General features: G+C 40.3%; 1 protein-coding gene across 4 annotated transcripts in view; it reads right to left on the reverse strand.

Annotated features, from left to right (window-relative positions):
- The window catches only part of KLF12 (Kruppel like factor 12), a 412,821-nt gene extending 404,438 nt beyond the window's left edge, over positions 1-8,383 (reverse strand). For 2 of the 4 annotated variants that reach the window (XM_019794255.2, XM_034665288.1), the window contains exon 1: positions 7,880-8,101. The gene's annotated coding sequence lies outside the window, so the exon portion shown is untranslated. Of the gene's footprint in view, positions 1-7,879; positions 8,102-8,130 lie in introns of those variants that run through there. The other 2 variants (XM_019794254.2, XM_011218608.3) reach the window with 2 other exon arrangements.
- Positions 8,384-8,391: the final 8 nt, after the last annotated feature.

Raw genomic sequence — 8,391 nt, forward strand, 5'->3', positions numbered from 1 at the left:
AAAAAAAAAAAAAAAAAAATACAAAATCTATAGTTACATGTACTCTATTAAGCACTGTCACTAAAAATAGATGTATAGCATTCTGTATATTCTATAATCTTATTTTTCACCATTTATCAGATTAACTCCATTAAGCACCTCCAATAAAGATTCACCACTTTTCAACACACCTAATGATTTCTCGTTTCAACTGTGTATCAAGATGATAAACCCTGTTCCTCATAACTGGAAACAGCACTTTCATTTTCTGCCCTTTTCCATTTATTTTGTTGATGAAAGGCAAAAGTAGTACAATTTTCAAATAATTTTTAAAATTATTGTCAAAAGTAGCAAAGTCATGGGGGGAAGGGAACTCTTCTTGGGGGTTAGCACTATCACACGATAGCCTAAAGAAGAAAAAACATCATCCATGAACGGATGTTCCTATGTCCAGATCCAGTGTATAAAAGATATTTTAGGGGTCTCCACATATAGTAGTCAAAGTATAAATTATTTGAAAATCGACCATACATACTTGTATATTAAAGAGTACATGCATAATAAGCTAACACATGAAAAACACAGTGCCTAACTTCTGCACAATAAAGAGTAGCTACTTTATTTTGTTGCTACCCTTCATTCTGAATGGCTGCTTTTAACAGAATTACTTTATAATCCAACAATTTTAAATGGCCACTTATAATAGAACTACCTTATAATCCAGGAATTGTAGCACTAGAATACAAGAACACTAATTCAAAGGGATACATGCACCCTGGTGTTTACTGCAGCATTATTTACAAGAGCCAAGATAGAGAAACAGCTCAAGTGTCCATCAACAGATGAATAAAGATGTGCTGTATATATAAAATGGAATATTACTCAGCCATAAAAAAGAATGAAATTTTGCCACTTGCAACAACATGGATGGAGCTACAGAGTATAATGCCAAGTGAAATAAGTCAGAGAAAGACAAATACCAGATGATTACACTCATATGTGGAATTCAAGAAACAAAACAAATGCGCAAAGGGAAAAAAGAGAGACAAATCAAGAGCCAGACTCAATTATAGAGAACAAACTGATGGTTACCAGGAGGGAAGTGGATGGGGGTGCACGAAATAGGTGATGGGGATTAAGGAGTGCACGCATCATGACAAGCGCTGGGTGATGTACGGAAATGTTGCGTCACTATATTGTACACCTGAAACTAATATAACACGGTATGTTAACTAACTGGGATTAAAAACTTACCAAAAAAAGAGAGAGAGAGAGAGAGGCACCAATATCCTGGAGCAGACTAATATTTACAGAGCACTAAATATGTACAAGGTACATATACTAGATGCTTTATGGACATCACCACAATTTTAGTCCTCAAACACGTTCTACAACGTTGACATTATTTGTTCTTGTTTTTACTTATCAGTGAGTAAAAGGAGACTTGGAGAATTAACTTGCCCCGTTAGACAGCCAAAACCTGAGTAGTCTGAGGTTTCAAATCCAGCACTGTTTGACTCCACCACAAAGCTTCATTTTACAAAAAGAAAAGAAAAATTTAGGAAAATGTCATGAGTTGTGGCATGACTAATAGCGTTGAACGTACATAGTTAGAGATGAAAAGACTCAGGTAGGAAATATCCATGATACTGGCATTAAGCTACTGAAGGGTTAGTGGCAGAGACTGCACTCCTTAAATTTGTTCTTTCCATAAATATTTTAGCACTGTATGATCAGTCACAATGGTAGGCACTGGGTGAGAAGCCAGGACAGTAACTATGAAGAAGATACATTTCCTGCTCTGGAGGGGCTTACTACTGGGAGGGGACAAGGCAAGTCAACAAGCAATTATAAGAGACGGAACAGCAAGTACTATAGGGCCATAGAAGACAGACTGGAACTCTGCATGTTCTTAAAGCAAGCGATGGTTATTAAAGAGTCTCACAGAAAGTGATGTTTACAGTAATAGTTGTAACATGAACAGGAGTTAGGCAGGGTGTATGTGCCACACGAAAGAGTCTAAAATGAGTTATATTGATGAGCTAGTTTGAGTATTTCTTTGCTCTTGCAAGAATAGTGTTTACACAGAGTGTGAAAAAATATTTTGTTTCTTAACTGAAGAAAATGTAGCTGGAGAGAAATTATCTAAATTAATATTGTTCTTAATTTTTCTCAAATGTATGTGTGTAAAGAAATGTGTGTGGCAGAAAAAGGTGTGACTATAAATGTGTTCAACAGATTTTCAAATATCTGTGTAATATCTCCATCATTTACCTTTTTTTACTGTGAATGTATTGTGTTACAATGTTTTGGGTCTAACCAAGACACTTTAAGCCATAAATCAGACATAGCTTAATCAACAGAATCTTGGCTTAACTAGGGATTTGCAGTTCAATAGACTGTTCTAAATTACAGTACAACAGCACAAACGTAACGATTCTATAAAAAAAAAAAATTAAGGGCATTTTTAATGACCGGTTGATAGAAGTTTCAGTTGACTCACTGAAGAAACAGGCTGGAGGTTTACAATCTCTAAATAATCACTGTTGATCTTTATTTTGTTTTCTGTAAAATGATCATGGGAACCGTGTTTTCATGTACATTCTTTAGAAAAGCTCAGATACTTCACCTGCATTATATAAATGTTAATAGTCAGTAACTTTCATACCAGCTAGAGAAACTTTTTAAGAATGACTTTCTCAAGGTCACAGAGCAAATCTCTGGTGAGACAGGAATGGAATTCATGACCTTTGACTGCCAGAAGTTTTCTACCCACACTCGGAAATTCCTTCTCCATAAGTGTAATTTATATGCTCACTTTGAGAGGCTGGAAAGTTCATCCCTTGTAGGGATGTGGGGGATGGAGAGGGAGTGGTTTGCCTGTCAAATCAGTTGCCACACTAGTACTTTCTAGCTTTACAAAGTGATTTGTACCCACACTATCTCCTTTCACCCTCACCACAACCCTGTAAAATGCATATTATTTTTCCCATTTTCCAGACTCGGAGAGGTTAAGAAATGTGACCAAGGTCATCCAGAGTCAGTAAGCAAGAGCCCTGGATTCAAACTGTAATATCTCTGCTACTTAAATCAGTCCAGATAGCAGAATCTATAGTCTTAGCAGATACCTGATGGTGAAATGAATAAACGTTTTCTTTAGAGTTATTTATTTCATTTTTTATAATCATTCACCTTGGTTGTCATTTAGCTTTGTTGGTTTGTTTTCTTTGGGGCAGGGTTGCTTTCATGTTGTAAGTTTGCTTGCTGAACTTAAAACCAAGTGAGAATAATATTACTAAACATAGGCTTTGAAAAAACAAACTGTGTGTTTTCCCTCTTTTTTATACAAGTGGGGGAGGGGGCTTTCTACCATAATTCTTGGTCTTAATGTATGTGGCACTGGGGGTGGGGGGGTATATATACCAACATAGAAAGAGAATATAAAAACATTTATAAATATAAATACTATATATGTATACACACACATATACATAAAATAGCAAGTACACACACACACATATACACACACACACATATACACACACACACACATATATATAATTACACATATACATCATGCCAGGAATTATTCTGAAAACCCCTAAGTGTGGGGAATGTAGCACTGGGAACACAATTCCTGGCTCTCTAGGCCAGTCGGTTGTAACAGGGGCAGCTTCTATTACCTCTGATGGGACTGGGAAAACTACCCCAAAGCACGTTCCCATTCACCAGTGCAGCAGCAAGGGCTTTCCGCTGCACCATCTGTACCTAAAAAGCGATACTGTTTGGACCAGTCCAATTATGCTAATATTCAAAAAGATATACCATGAAATTAGCAACGAACAAGAAGCAGGACTTTTAAGTTGAAAAAAAGACAGGAAGAAAGACCATACCAGAGAATTCTTTGGGTGAATATCCTGTAATCTACTGCCAGACCAAAACAAATTTTTATGGAGCAACAGGACTACTCAAGTAGCCACTTTTATGACAATAAACACCCAAAACCGAAAAATCCTTTTGTAACATAATTACTGAGAATATATAGAGAAAGCAACCATTTAATCCACAGCTTGTGTTCTCTACCACAAGAACTCAAAAGCTGACATCAGATGGGGTGTGGCTGGTCTAGGCCCTGAAAATGAATTCTGGCCTGTTGAAGTCAGACAGCTCTCTGGACGGGTTTGGGATCTAGAAACACAGCAGATCTCACAGAGCCTAAGGCTGTTGACCTCCTGGGCACAGGGCAAGGCCCATCTGTTTACGTGCATTTTGATTTGGGGAGCTGTGGTTGTGGTGGATGAGTTAAGGCTGTGGTTTATAGGGTGTTGCCAGTGATTTAATTTTAATATTTTCCCCCTTACATTTTGTACATACTTAAGATTGAAAGCTGTGCGTAATTTGTAGGCTGAAAAATAAATAACTATAAAATTTAAAACAGAAAATAAACGGACACTAGGCAAAAAGGCATATATTTCCACTCTACTGGCATACAGTATTTTCAAAATGTACATGATAAAGGTAAGCAACTGCAACCTATTTTAGGAATTATTTATAAAAATGAAAGTTGTTCTCTACAAAGAAAAAGATAAACATGGGTGTCGATTTTAAATAAAGCAGTGTGGGGTTTTTTAGCTCTTGTTCATTAATCAACATGGAACCACAAGCAGGGAGACTTCCTTATCCAAAAGAAGAATAACTTCAAATGAGTTTGTGCCTCTAGTATTGTAGAATGCAACTATGTTGCATTAATCCGCAAATCATCAACAGTTGCATTTAGGAAGTTAACACTCTAAGCAGACTGTTTCTCTTACAATATAAAGAAAACTTTTGGGGCGCCTGGGTGGCACAGCGGTTAAGCGTCTGCCTTCGGCTCAGGGCGTGATCCTGGCCTTGTGGGATGGAGCCCCACATCAGGCTCTTCCGCTATGAGCCTGCTTCTTCCTCTCCCACTCCCCCTGCTTGTGTTCCCTCTCTCGCTGGCTGTCTCTATCTTTGTCGAATAAATAAATAAAATCTTTAAAAAGAAAAAAAAACTGTTTGGCACCCCCAATTTAATGTGACTGTACCAATGAAATTCACATAAATATGAAATTCCACACTTTCCATTTCATAACAATGGTAAAAACGTCCAGGGCCTTTATATGTTCAACTATTTAACAATATCACCTCACTGGTAGGGTTACTCAATACTCTAGATTAACCAACACTGGCTCAAGTTCAAAATGCCCTTAGTGTAGGTCTAAAGGCCTAAGCCCTTGTGTCCTCCTTGCAGAAAGGAAAAAAAAAAAAAAAAAACCCACCTATATTGAAGACCAAATTATTTCATGAAGCTGATAACAGCCTGCTTTATGATATAACATTTAAAACTCATTCAGTCTGTTACAGTGCTTGTTTACTTTTCACAGGAGGTGGGAAAGTAATCCCCAAGGAGCATACATATTTTTAAATGACCAGAACACTATTGCTATTATATGCCTGATGCACACTCTTCGGAATGAATGAACGTCAAGCATCCTGATTTGTTTTTCCCTCGGCCTGGGGAGAGTGAGCACACTAGTGTTTGCAGTCCCTTCCCTTTCTGTACACACATAGACTGCAGCTGTAGTAAACAACCACCAGCCAAGAGTTGCTAAGGTCAAGGTCTCAAATGCTACAGCAGGACCAGTTTTCTCCCAAATGACATTCAGTTACTGAAAAAGAACTTTCTGGAGAAAAAAAATATTAAGGACTCATTGGCACAACAATTTTCATTCAATAAATAGTAAGACAAAGCATTCCAAAATAAAGTTCATCTGATGAAATTTCTTTTAAATATGCATTACTAAGTAATAAACAACAGAAGCAACTCAAAAATAAACGGAAACCCCTTAAGAATGACAAACCTGACAAAACTGACAAAACTATATCAGTTACACAGTTTTAAGTCATAAATTAAAACTTCCAAATTTTACCAGCCTTCGTGTATTTCATAATAGTTACGGATTACAAGGCAGAATAACAAACCTCTCTCCTAAATACATTACAAGCGTCTGCCAATACTTCTATGCTCTAATTGCTCTCTCCCCAACCCAAAGAAGCTTACCAGACTCAAGCTAGTCTTCACATTGACCAGGCTGCAGCAAGAGATACAACTTATGCAACTGAAATGTTTGTCCTTCAACATCCCACGTCTACTAAGCTTCCACAGTTAAACATTTTCTAGCCTGGAAGTATACCCCTTTATCACAACCAATTTCTATGTGGTTTTAAAAAATGTAAACAACATGTGAATGAGGTCTACAAACAGCACAACCAGATTCTGGGGGGGAGGGGGGTGTTACTGTTTTTATTAAATGCCAATTCCAAAGAGCATTTCTTAGATGATGGAATACACCCACTCTTAAAAGTGACCACTCCTATTCCCATCAAGAGCTGCGCCCTGTTAAAAGCCACCAAATTTATTTCAAAGCATTTACTTATCTAAACAACCCTATCCTCCAGTAAGAAAGGGGCCTGGAGGCGTCTAGGTGGATTTGCAGAATGACGTTATGTGATTGACAGATGTCTACTGGAGCCACTGTGCACATGCACTAAATGTAAATAGACCTGCTCACCTCCCCGGTGTTACTGAGAAACACAGAATATTAAAGCTGATTTAAAATAAAATATCCGAGGGCTCAGCAGAGAATTCTATTAGCCAGTGGAATTGCTTAAAACAATCCATACAGAACGATACTTAAACCATCTGTACAGTTAAATTAGAGAGCTGACAATATTAACCATACAAACTGTTTATCCAGATTACACATTCCGTTGTACTAATACTCTTTAACTCAACACAGTCAGTTTTTATCAGCTGAATTAAGGGTATTACTATTAAAGTATGCAAAACTCGAAGCGCAGGGTGAAGGGGGTTGGGAAGCTGCAGGGCATATAACAAAGGAATTGGTACTTTTTCCAAGCATTTGCCTCAAATGCACTTCGAAACAGAACTGTTGAGTGCACCCCACCCTTTTCCCCAAAGATAAAAGTTTTCAAAGTTCTAATAGGCAGTTCTCTACCCAACAAAAGCAGGATTGATTCTCCCCGTAGGGGAGCATCTAACATGAACACCAACTAATGTCGCGGAGGTCAAGTCCGAGTCCTGGGAGCGAGCTTCTAAGGCAAGAAGTGGCTCCCAGGCCGGCTCCGCGGGCTTCCCGGCTCGGGTGGACGTGCAAAGTTGCCCCTTGTCAACTCCGGCCGGCTCCCCCGTAATTGAAAATAACAGCCACGGGCCAGCCCCTGGCTACTTCCATGGACCAGGCACTGTAGCAAGTGACAGTTACACATCATTACGACCAGAGACAATAATGAATGTAGCACCAGGACCACTATTCATGCCAGCGGTGTCATCTCCGCCTTAACCCCTTCCCCTCCACTCTCTCCAGTGCACACCCACAGCCCACACAGCCCCGGTGCGGTAGCTATTCACCGAACTCGCTCTATTCCTGGGGGCAAACTACTTCCACAACCGCCCCCCGCCCCAATTCAGCCCTGGTGTTTTATTTCTCATCCTTGGCAACTGTCAGGCAAACATTGCAACCAACAATTCCACTAGGGGTAGAAAAACATTTGCTCAATTCATGGTACTTGATAAGTTTAAAAAAAATTGGGGGTGAGGGGGAGAAACCTCCCTCTTTCTTCTCCACATATCCGACCGACGCTACTTGCTTTGCAATAGCATCGCCCTCCCTCGGCCCCCTCCCGTTTCCCAACACTTTCCCCCTTTAAGAACAGACCAACCAAAATGATTTAACTTGAGCAGATGACGGAAGGAAAATAAAACATGTTAAGAGAATACGGTCTGATTTGGGATGGCAAAAAAAAAAAAAAGAGGAGGGGGTTGTTTATTTTGATAAGAAACGGAATCGGCACAGACCTGAACAGAAGCTGCAGAGCAGGAGAAATTGTTTTCTTTCCCTCACACAGAGTCCCCCTCTCTCTCCCTTTCTCTCTCTCGCACACACACGAGCGCGCACACACTCACTCTCGCACACACACGGCGTCACCCGCGCACACTCACACGCACACTCGCACACGCACAGGCAGAGCCTCTCAGCTGCTCTCTGCAGTTCTCAGGAAATGAATGGGGGGCAACCCAGGGAACTGTTGTACTTGCAAATGACTTACCCGGATCACATGATGCGCTAAATGTAGGGTGGGCCGGTGGGTGGAGGCTGCCGAGACGCGAGCCCGGGTCTAGCGTGGGGAGCCTCGCCAGGCCCGCATCGAATTACCCCGGGGCCCAGCCGAGGGGGTTGCAAGACGCCGCTTCTCCTCCCTTGCAGCCCGCAGCTCAGGAAACCGGAGAGGAGCGGGGGGTGGGGTGGGGTGGGGTGAGGTGAGGTGGGGTGGTGTAAAACACCAAACCCCCAAACAAAAGAGCTCCGG

The sequence above is a fragment of the Ailuropoda melanoleuca genome, chromosome 7, assembly GCF_002007445.2.
Source record: "Ailuropoda melanoleuca isolate Jingjing chromosome 7, ASM200744v2, whole genome shotgun sequence".
Classification (NCBI taxonomy): Eukaryota; Metazoa; Chordata; class Mammalia; order Carnivora; family Ursidae; genus Ailuropoda; species Ailuropoda melanoleuca.